The 13,850-nt window shown below is 39.2% G+C and overlaps 1 protein-coding gene across 4 annotated transcripts in view; it reads right to left on the bottom strand.

The window, feature by feature from the left end:
- Positions 1–13,850, bottom strand: part of LOC108970751 (mucin-19) — a 243,067-nt gene that overhangs the window by 137,688 nt on the left and 91,529 nt on the right. For 3 of the 4 annotated variants that reach the window (XM_018936305.1, XM_018936308.1, XM_018936307.1), the window contains exon 1: positions 7,397–7,555. The exons of the other annotated variant lie outside the window; for it this stretch is intronic. The gene's annotated coding sequence lies outside the window, so the exon portion shown is untranslated. Of the gene's footprint in view, positions 1–7,396; positions 7,556–13,850 lie in introns of those variants that run through there. 4 annotated transcript variants of the gene reach the window in all.

Below are 13,850 nucleotides of genomic sequence, written 5' to 3'. Positions count from 1 at the left end.
CGATAATTTTACCTCCCCAATGTTAATGATGCCCCAACACCAAAATAAATCTGTGCCATGGGGTTAAGTACGCGCAATTGCTGTTTCTCCGAGGTAACGGAGACACCTACCGAGGTCCACATGCCAGTATATTAGTGCATACTTAATAGTACTTATGTGCATTTGAATTTATCTACATTTTCCCGGCGTGTAGGAAAAACTATTAAAGGGTTGAGAAGTGGAAGTTCAGCTACGAAAATGAAATGAATTTCGAGCTTTCAGATAGATCATCATCTTGATTTTTGTAAAAAATTGATTGTTTAATGGAAAAAACACGGAAGGTTTACATAAACCACTTCTTGAGAAACTATTGTGTTCGGCCTCTTAAAATAAGCTAAGAATTTGTGTGCTGTTGACTTGAAGCCGCGGCTGATGAATTTGGAAAGAAAATATCGCCAGAATGTGATCTCAAACCTGTTAAAAAGGAATCATGAAGCATGAAAGTAATCATCGAAGTTTGCAAGCCATAAGGTGTACAATTTCGCAATAAATTTTGACCAGTGAAGTTGTCTAAAGGCACGAAACGGAGAATTATTGCCTGAAACTAACAAGATTTTTGAAGTAACTAACTATTTTTCTTTTCTTCTTGACACCACAGTAAAGATTTTAGCTTGCTCGCCGCTTCCATCATCAAACACAGCGTTTGGATTTCCTACTGGGCGCGTATGACACCCCACTTTATGCAGCATGATTTACATATGATTAGCGTTGATCAGTTTAGCATATTTACTCTTTTCGTTGTTGTTATTACTTTTAGTGTGATTATTTGGATTAAAAGGCTGCGCGTCCCCCGGTCAGTCAAGCGTATATCCACCTGTGCTGCGCCAGCCCACCGCGCGTCATACCGCATCATATCAGCGCGGCTCGCCTTCACCGCGCTCCATTACTGCCGCCACCGATGCGCCGCTTGCACCGCCGCGCCATCATTTGAGAAGTTGTCGCTGCCGTTGTCGGCAATGCGATCATTCGTGGCGTTGGCTAACCGCCTCATTTTGCTTGCCTACTTGCCACTAATGATGTTATGATTATCGTTTGCGCTCGCATTGTTGTCAGCTCACTTTATTTCTAGCGGCCGCCTGTGTTATTGATGCTGCTGTTAGCTGTCATTTTATTGTCACTTTTTTAATCTATGCAGTTATTGTTGTTGCGTTTTTTGTTCCATTTTTGTGTGTGTTTGTTAGCTTTGCATCTGCAATTTTATTGTTAAATGTGCTGCATTGCGGCTCAACTGGTTATATTAAATGGGTGTTTATTATTAATTTTTTTTTTCGTTTCTTTGCACTCAAATGCATTTATGTTTCAATGATGCAAGCCTTGTGAGGTCGCCCTCGCCTGTGTGGCGAATTAGTTGAAGTTCATTAAAATTGCGCGACTTTGTTTAGAATAAAACATGTGATATACATATAAGATGATTTGATTAATTGCAATTGCGTTGAGATATGAGCAGAAAGCAGCGATAATTAAAAGATAATTTGCGACTTTTTATTAAACTCAAATAACGTCATTGGAACGGCCGACTTCGAACTGTGAGCGAAGTACTTCTGAGATATTTAATTTCGCCCAATTAAGTAGATTTCCTTGAGATTGTCATAAGCGATGAAAGTTCGAGCAAAATACAATTTTTTTTTTAGTTTTTCAGTCTGGTTATTATATAATGTAGGCAGAGTGGCTATCTAACTGATGAAAATATTAAAAATGTCAAGAATATGGTATTTGAAGATCGTCAGACAAGCGTTAGAGCGATGTCAAGTGAACTCGACATTTGTCGCGGGTCCGTTTGAATGATGTTGGCGGATATTTTGGGTATGAAACGCGTTCTTGCTCAACTCGTACCGATAAAGCTGAATTTTCTTCAAAAATAATACCGTAAACAGATCTCTTTGAACATGCTTGATAATACGAATATCTATCACACATTTACGGAGTGTATTATAACTGCCGTTGAGACATGGATTTATGAGTTGGACATGCAGAAAGGTCAATAGTCATCGGAATGGAGTGAAAAAAACGAGTCAAAACCAAAAAATACACGTCAAAGCCGCTCAAAAGTCAAAGTGATTGCCAATGTTTTGGTCGATATTCGTGGTTTGGTGCATGATGAATTAGATTCGGTGCGACAGCCGTCCAATAAGGAGTTGCATTTGAATTGTGGAAGAACAATTCATGGATCTTACGCGATAACAAGGCTCCATCATATCAAGCCACGATTGTGACCGAATTAAAAGCCAAAAGCGCAATGAATACCATTGATCAACCACCGTATTCAGCAGATTTGCCGTGTGATGTTTCTTTCAGTTGATCGAAGAGAAAAAAAAAATACGCTGAAGAAGCTCTCAAAAAGTACTTATGAAAGTTTCGAAAAAATCTGGACAAATTGTTGGTACAAGTGGATTTCATCCGGTGAGGTTTACTTCGAAGGCGGCAAAATATATATTGATGAATAATTAAATATCTTGCATTTGTAGGCAACAATAATATGAATATAAGATAAATATCGTATTTTGATTCAAATTTAGGAAAACAAAATCCAAAGCAGTTTGTCAAACCTAACCTAAATTCCCAAGCGCCATCTAGTGTACAAATTTTATAAACAAATACCGACTAAACCTATGTTTTGAACACTTCAAGTTTCTCTAGTTTTTGTTAGCGCTTTCATTACGTAAAGTTCGAAAGATTTCAGTATATCGTCACCTAAAATGCAAAATAACATAATCACACTTTTCATAGCTTTACAGCCGAATGAAAAACGATGTAATAGAAACTACACATATTGAAAAAGAATTTGAGTTTTGGTTATAAAGCGGGTATATATAGGTTATAAAATGGTTATATAGTCGTACTATATTGGTTATATAATGGTTATATCTGACAGCGGCAGCTCAAAATTTTGTTCAAAATTATGTGATAAATCGTCAGCAATAAAAAACTCAGTTTACACTATTTTTTTTTTTTTCATGATACGTAGTTTGGCATTTTAGGTGACGACATGCAGCTGACAACATTGGTTTTTTCTTTTCAGCTAAGGCGATATCAAGTGCGGAGGGTTCAAACAAATTCAAACACCTAGAAAAAACTATGAGCTGCCATTATCGCCATCAAAAATTAAACATTTCGATTTCAGTTCTCGTTGCAGCTGCCACAGTTATCGATAGCCGCTTTTATTCCAACTAAAGACATGCTTCATGAATTTGCTCCTAATAAGTGCGAACAACTAGCAACAGGAACTAATAAATGGTGTAAAACCCGGGTAATTACCGCATTAATGTGATGGTGTCCTAATTTAAATTGCAAATGCTTGGAAATCAAGCATTCCATACCTTCTATTTTCATTCATCAAATGCTGTGGGGAAATCGAAATCCGCTTTTACTAATTAATAATTAATGAGCACCTGCAGCACATACAAGTCGACATACGAGCACATACATACGTTCGTGTAAGTAATCGCTAAATAATAACTGTATAATTTTCGCCTGCCCGCTGCCCGCTCGCCGCTTTGCAATCATTAGCGCATTGCCCTTAATATCAATCATTGCGGAGCTGCGAATGCGATAATTCCACTTGCAGCGGCTTGAGTTATTGCTGGCAATGCTAACTAAGAAGCTTCTAGCAACAATTTATTACAAATTAGATTTAAAATGCAATTGGGTTTTTATTATTGCTGCTATTGTTGTATATTTTCCGCTTTTTATGCACCTTTTTCTGCCTCTCCACTTGTAATTAGAATAATTAGTTGCATTAATTGTAATTAATAGAATGATTAACTCTTGCCTTATACAAACTGCAGTATGTTTCAGGCAACGCACATACACACACACACACACACACATACGCGCGCATATTAAGTAATTTATTTGCTGTGTCGCTTGCGTCGTTGGTGTGTGAAAAAGCACAATACAGCGACAGTAATTAAAATCAAATGGTAATTCTAAATATGTTTTCAACTACTTTTTTCTCTATTTTTTCTATTATAACTTAATTATGCCGAACAATTGCCGCTGCGGCAAGTTAGTAATGCAAGTGTAATGGCAGCAACGGCAACTACTTAGTGAGAAGTCAATAGACCCGACTTCAGCTGACACTGGCTGGCCTTCAACTTTGGAAACTAAACAAACACATGCAAATAAATCTAAATGCACACATGCATGCTGGAGCGTCCAAAATAAGCGACGCTTTGTAAATTAAGCTTAAATATACGCTGCTCTTGCTGTTGTTGTTGCCGTTGAAGTTGTCACTTTAGCAACTTGGCGCGCTTTGCATGCGAATTGCATTTTTATAGCAACTTGCGAAATTAATTGCAAGTGTAAACAGCGCCGAGCATATTTTCGAGCTGCCAGCAACTTTTGTATGGAAAAGTATTAAATTTGCTGCTCATTGACTCACGCCGCACAAACAGCGGCCATTTTTCACGGTAATTACCGTAATTAATTTGTATTTGAAACTGAATTTGAAGTTTTCATTCACTTTTCATATTTTCGCATGGGGTTAAGCTGCGATTTGTTGAACGCCAAGGAACAAATATCGAAATTAAATATAATAAAATTTTTGAAATAATTATCGTTAATTTTTGGTTCACGAATTTTAGACAAAAAACTTAAGTAAAACAAAAAAAAAAACAAGAATTGCTGTGCAACGAAGCTATAATAACCTATACGATTACCAAAGGCGCCTTAGAAGAAATTTTATCGTTACGTTACGCTACAGTTACTCGATCAGAACAATTTCTTCAGAGATGGTATTATGATTTAATATTAAATAATAAAACATGCAAAATTTCGTGAGGATATCTCGTCAAATGAAAATTTTGTCCAGATGAGGTCTTCAGTTGAATCGTTCCCTTTATACGGCAGCTATATGCTATAGTGATCCGATCGAACCAATTTCTTCAGAGATGGCATCGTTATCTTTAATAATAACTCGTACCATTTCTTGAAGTTATCTCTTCTAATAAAAAAGTTTCCCATACAAGCACTTAATACCTATTGTTCAGTTTGTATGGCAGTTATACGCGTTTGCTATAGTTGTCCGTTATCGATGATGTCGACAAATGAGCAGCTTCTTGATAAGAAAGGAAGGTGTACAAATATTCTAGATCGATATCCCAAAAACTGAGGGAATGTATGCAAACAGACGGAAAGACGAACATGGCTAAATCGTCTCAGTTCGTTAAGATGATCATTTGTAAATACATTTTATAAGGTCTCCGACTTTTTCTTCTGAGTATTAAAAGCATCATGCCTAATTTAATTAAAACTGTTCAGTGTATAAGAAAAAAACTGGGACTTTGGGATGTACTCGGTCAAGAGTTTACTATTCATAACTAAGTTACCAATCTCTGGAGGTTTGTGTAGTTCGCAACGGATAAATAATACGAAATGAAATTTTTTAAGAACGCACACCACGCTGCAGTTTTTAAAGGCATGAGACACCTCATGAAATCCATTACAATGCTTTCCAAAATGATAAAAGCCTCTAATTTTTTTTTTTTTTTTTTGTTAAAAATCGGAACATATACTATCAAAGTAGTAGAAGCGCGATCAGTTATACGCGTATACAAATTTTTAAAAATTGAAAAAAAAAAAATTAAATTAAAAAAATTTGGCATTAAATTTGTACCATTATAATTTAAATTTAAGGCACACACATAGTGTAAAATTTCGAAAAAGAAAATCGACGATTTTCATATTTCGATACTTTAATAGTAACATATTTCAGTTTGAAATCGATATCGCAAATAGCTTTTGAGTTACAGCCGTTTAAAGGCTTGCCGCCCAGTTCAATCAGCTGTTTGAGTTTAGATTTAATCGCGTTTGTTTCAGAACAGCATATTTCAAATTTGCTTTCGCATTTTCTTTCGAACCTGTTTTAAAATTTTCTGCGAGCCGACCAGCTTGAACTCCATATATAAGCCTCTTCTTTGCATATTTCTATATATGTACAATGACATATCGATTTTTAAACCAATCGACTTAAATTTGTGGTAAATTCCAAATTTTTCTTACGCCGCCAATTCATTAATTTTTCTTTTTTTTTTATTTATTTTTTTCTTTTTTTGTTCAGCTCGATTTGTACGAAGTATATTTTCTAGTTTAACGCATTTTTTTATTTGTCGGTTTCAATCACGGAGAAAGTCGGAATCACTTCAGCAGTGGAAGTTCTTTGTCTTTAGCGTCTTCCGATATTTCGTTCATTTACTCATTATTCATTAATTTAAAAAATTAAATTTTAAAATAAAAAAATTATTTTAAGTCAGTGCTTTTAAACGTCAGTGATATGTAAAACCGAAAAGTTAATTTTTTTATTTACTTTTTTAATTTTTTTAATTTTGAAAAATTTTTGTATATGTACTAATCTAATCTAATCATCTAATCATTGAGTATTCGACTCAAAAAATTTTAGCTCAAACTTCTCATTTCAAACTAGAAATTGTGTAAATATTATGATCATGACCATATGTTTTCACCTAAAATACAAAATAACGTAAAATCACTTTTCAAAAATTTACAGGTGAAAGAAAAACGATAAAATAGAAACCACTCATTTTGAAAAAAGTCTTAGATTTTTTACATACTGGTTAAATAATGAAAATATTAAAAAAATAGTTAAAATTCATTTCAAAAATTCTGTTTTGTAACATTTTTCACATTGTGAAAAATCTGTCATGAACACCCTAATGTTTTCAACTATTTTTTACGCTGAGCTTATCAAAATGTTAAAGTAGACTTTTGGAAAAATGCTTTTAAATATCGTAAACTCATAAGGAAAGCGCCAAAATGGCCAAATACCAGGGTTGCAAATTCTTCATTCAAAAATTTTGTATTGAAAATTAAATTTTTATTTTTTAAGTTCGATGTTAAGTTCATTTTTATTCCAAAATTTATTTAAAAAATTTCCTTATTTCTTCAAATTTTGGGATTAATTTTTGCATTTTTTAATTGAGATAAGCACTTCTTCTTAATTTGAATTTAAAATTGAAAATATGCATGGAATGAAGTACGCAAATGCGCAAGAATCTGAAAAGAATTGTTCTTTTTATCTTAATTCCAAGCTTAGTATTAAGATTTTTCTTTTTTATTCTCTAATTCTGCTAAAATGCATGTCTAGCGAAGGTACCCTAAAGGATGACTATTTCTTTCCGACATAGAAACATTTGCATCTGGTATCGCAAAGGACCCAAACTGGTCTGTGAGGGGACTTATTGGCCTACCAGTTTGACCTAAACTTAACCTAACCAAAATTTTTATCCGATTTCTGGAATTAAAATTATTTTAGTTATTTGATTTATTTAATTCAAACTTTAATTCAATTATATTTTCTAAGCTTCTATAACAAACAAGCAGTTGATTCAAGAAAACTTACCTCAACTCAATAATTTTAGTAAAATTTTAGATTCTCTGCTTATTTTTCAGGCAAAAATTGTACAGCGCAGATTGGTTTTCGTAGTTTGTATTGCAAACAGTTTAAAATTATTTTGAAAATACTTTGCTAATGTAATTATTTTGTTATTTATATGATGATCATTTATAATATCATTAAATATTACTTTTATTTTTTTAGCGCACTTGTTGTTTTTGTTTTAGTTCACCATTGACGCGACAAAATTTGTTTATTTCCAATTTCTCTTCCACACACTTTGTTGTTTTTGTTTTCGAAAACTGTATTATGCACAGCGCTAATTAGCGCACACTGTTTAATTTCAAAAATTTTCACTTTGCAACTTTTGGCATTTTCGTTTATCCTTGCGCTGGGGCACTGGCCGAGTCCGGGCGCTGCTTGTCTCATTAAAATGCGGTCACTTTCTCGGCTCCAAAAATGCGTTGGTGCACCAAATAATTGCCGTTACTCACATTTGTTGTATTGCGCGCTTTGCGTTTTGTTTTCAATAATATTTCGTGCGGTTTATTGTTGCTGTCTTTGTATTTTAAATTTTGCGCCACATGCACACAAATAAAATTTTGAAATTTCTGCGTTTTAAAAAACTGCGTTGCCTGCTATTTTTGGCGAAACGTATTGCTGTTGGCTACCTGTGCGCCTCCGCGGCAACATCTCAGGCAGCGCTGGCGTTATTAGTGGCAAGTATGGCAGCGGCAACAACACGGCTATCGCATTGCTGCAATTTATCAATCACTTTCAACTGCCACATGCAATTAATCACGGCGATTGCTGTGATCGCAACGTAACGGCGCTGTTACTGTTGTTGTTGCTGATTGTTGCAGCGATTGTTTTGTGTTTGCGTCTTATTTGTTTCTCGTTTTTGTTGCTAAATTGTTGTTAGTTCGAGTTGGTAGCAAAAGTTGGCGTTAAGTGGCTGTTGGTTGGCGTACAACGTGTGATCGTTATTGTTATTGTTGTTGTTTGGAGCCATTAATATTTAATGCACGCTTTTTGAGTGTACTCACAACAAATTTAACGGTGTCGATATGCAAAACAAAGCGCTGCTCAAACATACACACACACACACAAACACACGCTTAATAAACCGCACTTGCAACGCCAAAACAGTTCTAACGGTCGCGAGGTACGGTTTAAAAATTTATATTGTCACTTATTAAACACACGCACCGCGTCACTGGAATGTTGCAGCGCCAATATGTTGCAGTAAACACTACTTCAACACACACACAGACAGACACGGGCGACTGTCCCAACTTGCCGCACAACAAAATATTTAATTATGCTACTTATGCAATTATTATCTGTTTAATTGTGAGCTCGCTACGCCAAGATGGTAATCGGTTCACATGCGAGTTCCAAATGTATTCACAGTTCAGCGGTGGCTTCAAGAGTCGTCCGTGCGAGTCGTACGAGCAGGCAGAGCGCCGTCTAAAGACTGAGCAGCGCTGCTAACTCGCAGGCCGCCTGTGCTTGCTTGCTGCCAGTCGGCCGACGCGCGCTGCCGCTACGCTGCCGTGGACCCCCCAAAAGAAACGCCAGCAACGCGTTGGCAGCGCTAACAGCAACAACACTAATAACAACAATTAAATCAGCGCGCACACATGCATACAACACTACGAGTAACAACAAACACGTTAAGTGGACAGCAACAACAATTAAAAGCAACCACATTAATATGACAGCAGTTAAAAAACGAGCAGCAGGCACGACAGCCAGCCGAACGACCGAGCGCTGGCAAGCAAAACGAACAACGTGCCAACGAAGTCTCCGCTGCCACAGTTGTTGCTGTTTTGTGTGTGCGATAACGACGTCGCCGCGCTGCTAAGTGCTTGCCACACAGCAAAACGAACACAACCGAACGCAAATGCCCGTGTCGAACGAATGAGCAACGGCAGGCGGCAAACAAAGTAAAGCAAAATACAACGCTGCCGAAGAATGAATTGCGCGCCACTACGACAAGACGCACGTTCGGGCGGACGGCGCTGGTGTTGGTGGTGGAAGCGCAGCCGCCGGCCAACAGCAGACCAACAAACCACCCACTCTACGTCGCTGCTGCTATCGATGCGCTCTCTCCGCTAAGAGCGGCCAACAGCTGTGGTAGCTTGGCGGAGAGCGCCCGAATGCGTGCGAGAGCGTGCTAACGGCAAAAATACGAAAAAAACATAATGACGTCATTAATTGAGGCGGTTTTGCAGCGCGCTAACATACAAATGAGGCGCTCCCACAACGATAGCTGCGCGGCATGTGTGTGTGTGAGGCGCTCATTAACTGTGTACAGCGTTGTTGTTGCCACAGCCCCAAATAACTTACTAAACAAGCAGCATGCAAGAGTGGGGAACTATCGCTGCGCCAGCTTAACGAAGACTTGGCGCGGCAGCAGCGAGAGAGAGAGAGAGAGAGCGAACTAAAGAGCAAATAAACGTGGCAGTTGCTCGAATTCAATGTTTTTGTTGCTGGATGCCAATGCAGCCGTTGGCGCTTGTGGAGTCTCTGCTGCGCGCGTGTGAAAGCTGCGCTCCCCTTTTGTTTATCGCGCTCTCTCAGCGTATGTTGGCGCTCACTGCCAAGCGCTGTATGCACACGGCGCCAAATCCGTTTGGCGCGCAATAAGAGCAAGTAATTGGAGTGCGAAAAACTATAATCAATTTTATAATTTTCATAATTTTTTACAAAAGTGTTCGCTGTACTTTTGTTTCCCTTTTTGACTTTTCGCACTATTTTCAACAAATCCACATACACACACACACATATATGTGGCCACTTAATGTTTCGCAACATTTTCAACCACTATTTTTTAATTCGCATATGTGCACACATGCACATTCCACCCCCATTGTTTAAATTTTTTATTGCTTTCCCTCTACTTATGGTCATTAATGATTTGTTGTTGTGCGCTGCGCCGTGTCGCTTCCACACTAATTACACGAAAAAATATTGGCTGCAAGAAGGGTTGCGAATCGCTGATAAAAAATGTCTGGGGTAGCCTTTTCGGGTCGCGTGGCGCACGGGGTAGTGCTGTCAGTGTCTGCCAAAAATGACAAATGCACTTTGGACACACACACTCAAACACACACGCACACATGCGAGGCAGCACATGTGTGTTATGCTCTTTGTTATAATTAGAAAATAAGAGACATTCGAGCATAATCAATTGGTAATCGGAAAACTCGGTGGCAATGCGGAGACTGTTGGCATAAAAAACGGTATTGATTTCCATTAGATACATATATCAGTATTAGCGGACTTAGGACTATTTGCTTGCCACATATGCGCATGAGGGTATGAGGGTTCCGATTTTTCGTATGCAAACAAAATAGCACTTTCGTTAATTTTCACTTTTAATGGTTTTAAATTAAGAAAGGGCAAGAATGGTCGTGGAATGGGTGGAATAGGTGGAATGGGACGGAAGGGTGTGTTTCGTGATTTCATTATTGCGGGGGAATGGAAGAGGCGGACTTTAAAGTTTATGATAAGCTCTCAATCAGAAAGGTTGCACAGATAGATTGCACAGGAAGTGGTTGTCTCGCCGAATCTTTAAAGTGAAAGTTTTAGAAGAGTCAATGACCTTGGTCTTAGCTGAGACAGTGAAAGTGTGCTTTTTCCAATTATTCTATTAATAAAAGCATGGACACATCATTTTATCCAATGAAACCTATAATATTCGAAGACCAAACCTCCGACTTGTAAATCTCCTCTCAGTCAGTAAGATTCACAGCTTCCTAATTTCGTAATTTTTCTCAAGTTGCTTAGCATATTCTCCCGTAAATGTTTTATTTCCATCGAGAAACGAAATGTTGCAACATCGCAGAATGGAGCTTATGTAGAGCAGCCGTGACTCTGATTAGCTAAGACAGGAACCTTAGCATTTAGACTATGTCTTGGGATAATTTGTCAATAAGAAGCAGTCTGGTACTATAACCCTTTTTTACTTGGCGTTTTGTTGTTTTTGTAGCGACAGAAAACATTTCGGAAGTGATTTCTATGAATAGAGCGTTATTGAGGGCTCTTGGCCGGATAAAAAGCCTGGTCCATGCCGAATGTCGTTGGAATGGTTTTTTCTTACTTATGTATTTTCTTTCGGCTGCCATAGACAAGCAAGTTTCCATCCCATAAAAGATCGTTGTTGAAAATGGCAGCGGCGCTTCGGCAGACAAATTTGAATCAAAAAAATTTCGAAAAATACTTATCAGACCTTCGGACTTCCATTTTCTGGAACACGCCACAAATAATAAGAGAAACTTCGCGCGGCATCAAGCAAAGACAGTCTTATTTCTCGACGCAAACTGAATATTTCTAAAGACAACTCGCCGTTTGCCAAAATGTCAATCACCGCTTCCGACACTAATAGACAATTGATGGGAATCAGTACTCTCTCTACAACACATTTCGACTTCTTGCCTAATTCATCATCACCTCAGCGCTGCTACACCCCCAAAAACTTCAATTTCTCTAATATGTTAGAACACTGCCGCCTCAGCTGACATGTCCAGCTAACCACAGCTAGACATCCTGCAACGGCACATCTACTTATTTTAAATAAATATTGTTGACTACATCCACGACAGCATTCTCCGAATAGCGAAGCCATTGAACTGTGTTTACGTCCATGCCGCCTCGGCCTCACTCTGCCCAAAACAACGCTGACTCATCCTCCTCGCGGCTGCATTAATTTCCTTCATATGTGTAAATATACATGGGCTAGTAAGTGCGTATGTGTGTTTAAACACGGAATAAGTTTAAATTATGCTTGCTCCGAACTATTATGCATCTACATGGCTCTGGCCGCTGTTCGTCTTCCAGTGTGTCCGTCTGCAGCTTCCCTATTTCATTGCTACCTTTTGGTTTCCTCGGTCGCGTATGCAACTTGTAGTTGCACTAATTCACATTTGATGTTCCTCGAATGCGTTTGGTCAATGAGGTTATCCGATACTCATAGTCCAAACCGACTCATTGCTTGCGCTACCAACGGCAACAGCCTTAGAATGCCATGTAGCAAGCAGAGGCTCGCTCCAACTTGGCAAATGTCGGCATGCCCTCACTCGCATTGCGCTATGCCTCTATGCTGGCGGCGTAGTGACTTGATGGCCACTTGTTGGCTCAGCTGTGTGGGCCTCCACACCTCATCCGCTTCTTCTTATGGCTTGAGCTGAGTTGGCCCAGACAATTGAACAGCACATCGTCAATTTGGTGGTTCGTTGTTGTTCATCGATCGCCTTTGGCATGAGCAGACTTGACTGCGCTTTGTCTTCTTCGCGGCGATTTAGTGCGCTTTGCAGTTTGCTGTTTTATTGTGCTTCCTTGTGACTTTGATGCGCGGCGATTTGTTGTGGTAGGTCGGGTGGTTCTGCACTCCCGCATCTCTCATCCGGCGTTCCTTTCACATACTACTTGCTGTGCGGACTCGTTCGGTTGCGTTGGCCACAAAGTGCACATGGAAATGGATTTTCACTAATTTTTCTCTTTGCCACTTTGCTAGGTGTCAGATTTGTCTTATCGCTAATTTTAAGTGTTCAAAGACTTTCCATATTTGGCTTCAACGACTTCGCTGCTCTTAACCAGCACAAATTGCAATGATTTTACTCCGTTTTCGCCATGCGCTGGCGGGAGTTCGGCCAAGAAAAATATGCATTTTATTTCGTTTTCGTGTTGCCAGCGGCACTAGCATAGCGGCTGCCACAAATTAAGGCACACAATGCGCATTAGCCGAACAACAAAACCAACTTTGGTAACAGCATTAAAGATTATTACCGTTAAACGTTTGTCACTCCAGTCATTTTTGTTGGCTCACCTACCGAACGGCAACCAAAAGCATTCGTGGCATCCGAACGGCCGCCTGTGCTGTCACTGCCAGCTCTTACCCCGTCCGCTAGCTTGACCGTTCGCTGCCGCCGATCCGCACGCTGCGAAGTATGTGTGTGCTGCGCGGGCCGCAAACGCCACCACTTCGCTCTAATTTACGTTATTCGACTCTGTGCCACCTTCACCATATTGCTGTCATTGTTGCCTACTGACTCGCAGTCTGCTGCCTAACTGACTTTCTCGGCCGCATATTCGTCCGTCCGTCTATTCGCCTCTGCCAATGCATTCTTGTGTCCAGCGTCCGTTGTGAATTTAGCACGCGCCCTGCGGCTGTCTTTTACTTCATCTATCCGGCAACGGCAACTAACTTACCTTGCAACACTGCGTACCAACCTCCTCGCGCATACCTCGTATGTTTTCCTACTCAGCTCGCAGCTTGTTTGTGTTGGCAGCTTGGCTGTGTTGCTAACTCTTGTTGCTGTTATTGTCATTTGTCGAGCTCTAAATTTGAAATTAACGTTCTTCTTCTTCTTGATTGGCGTAGTCACCGCTTACGCGATTATAGCCGAGTTAACAACAGCGCGCCAGTCGTTTCTTCTTTTCGCTACGTGGCGCCAAT

The sequence above is a fragment of the Bactrocera latifrons genome, unplaced genomic scaffold, assembly GCF_001853355.1.
Source record: "Bactrocera latifrons isolate USDA-ARS-PBARC rearing strain unplaced genomic scaffold, ASM185335v1 scaffold_31, whole genome shotgun sequence".
Classification (NCBI taxonomy): Eukaryota; Metazoa; Arthropoda; class Insecta; order Diptera; family Tephritidae; genus Bactrocera; species Bactrocera latifrons.
Note: the sequence above shows the minus strand (reverse complement) of the source record. Positions and strands in the feature narration are given on the sequence as shown.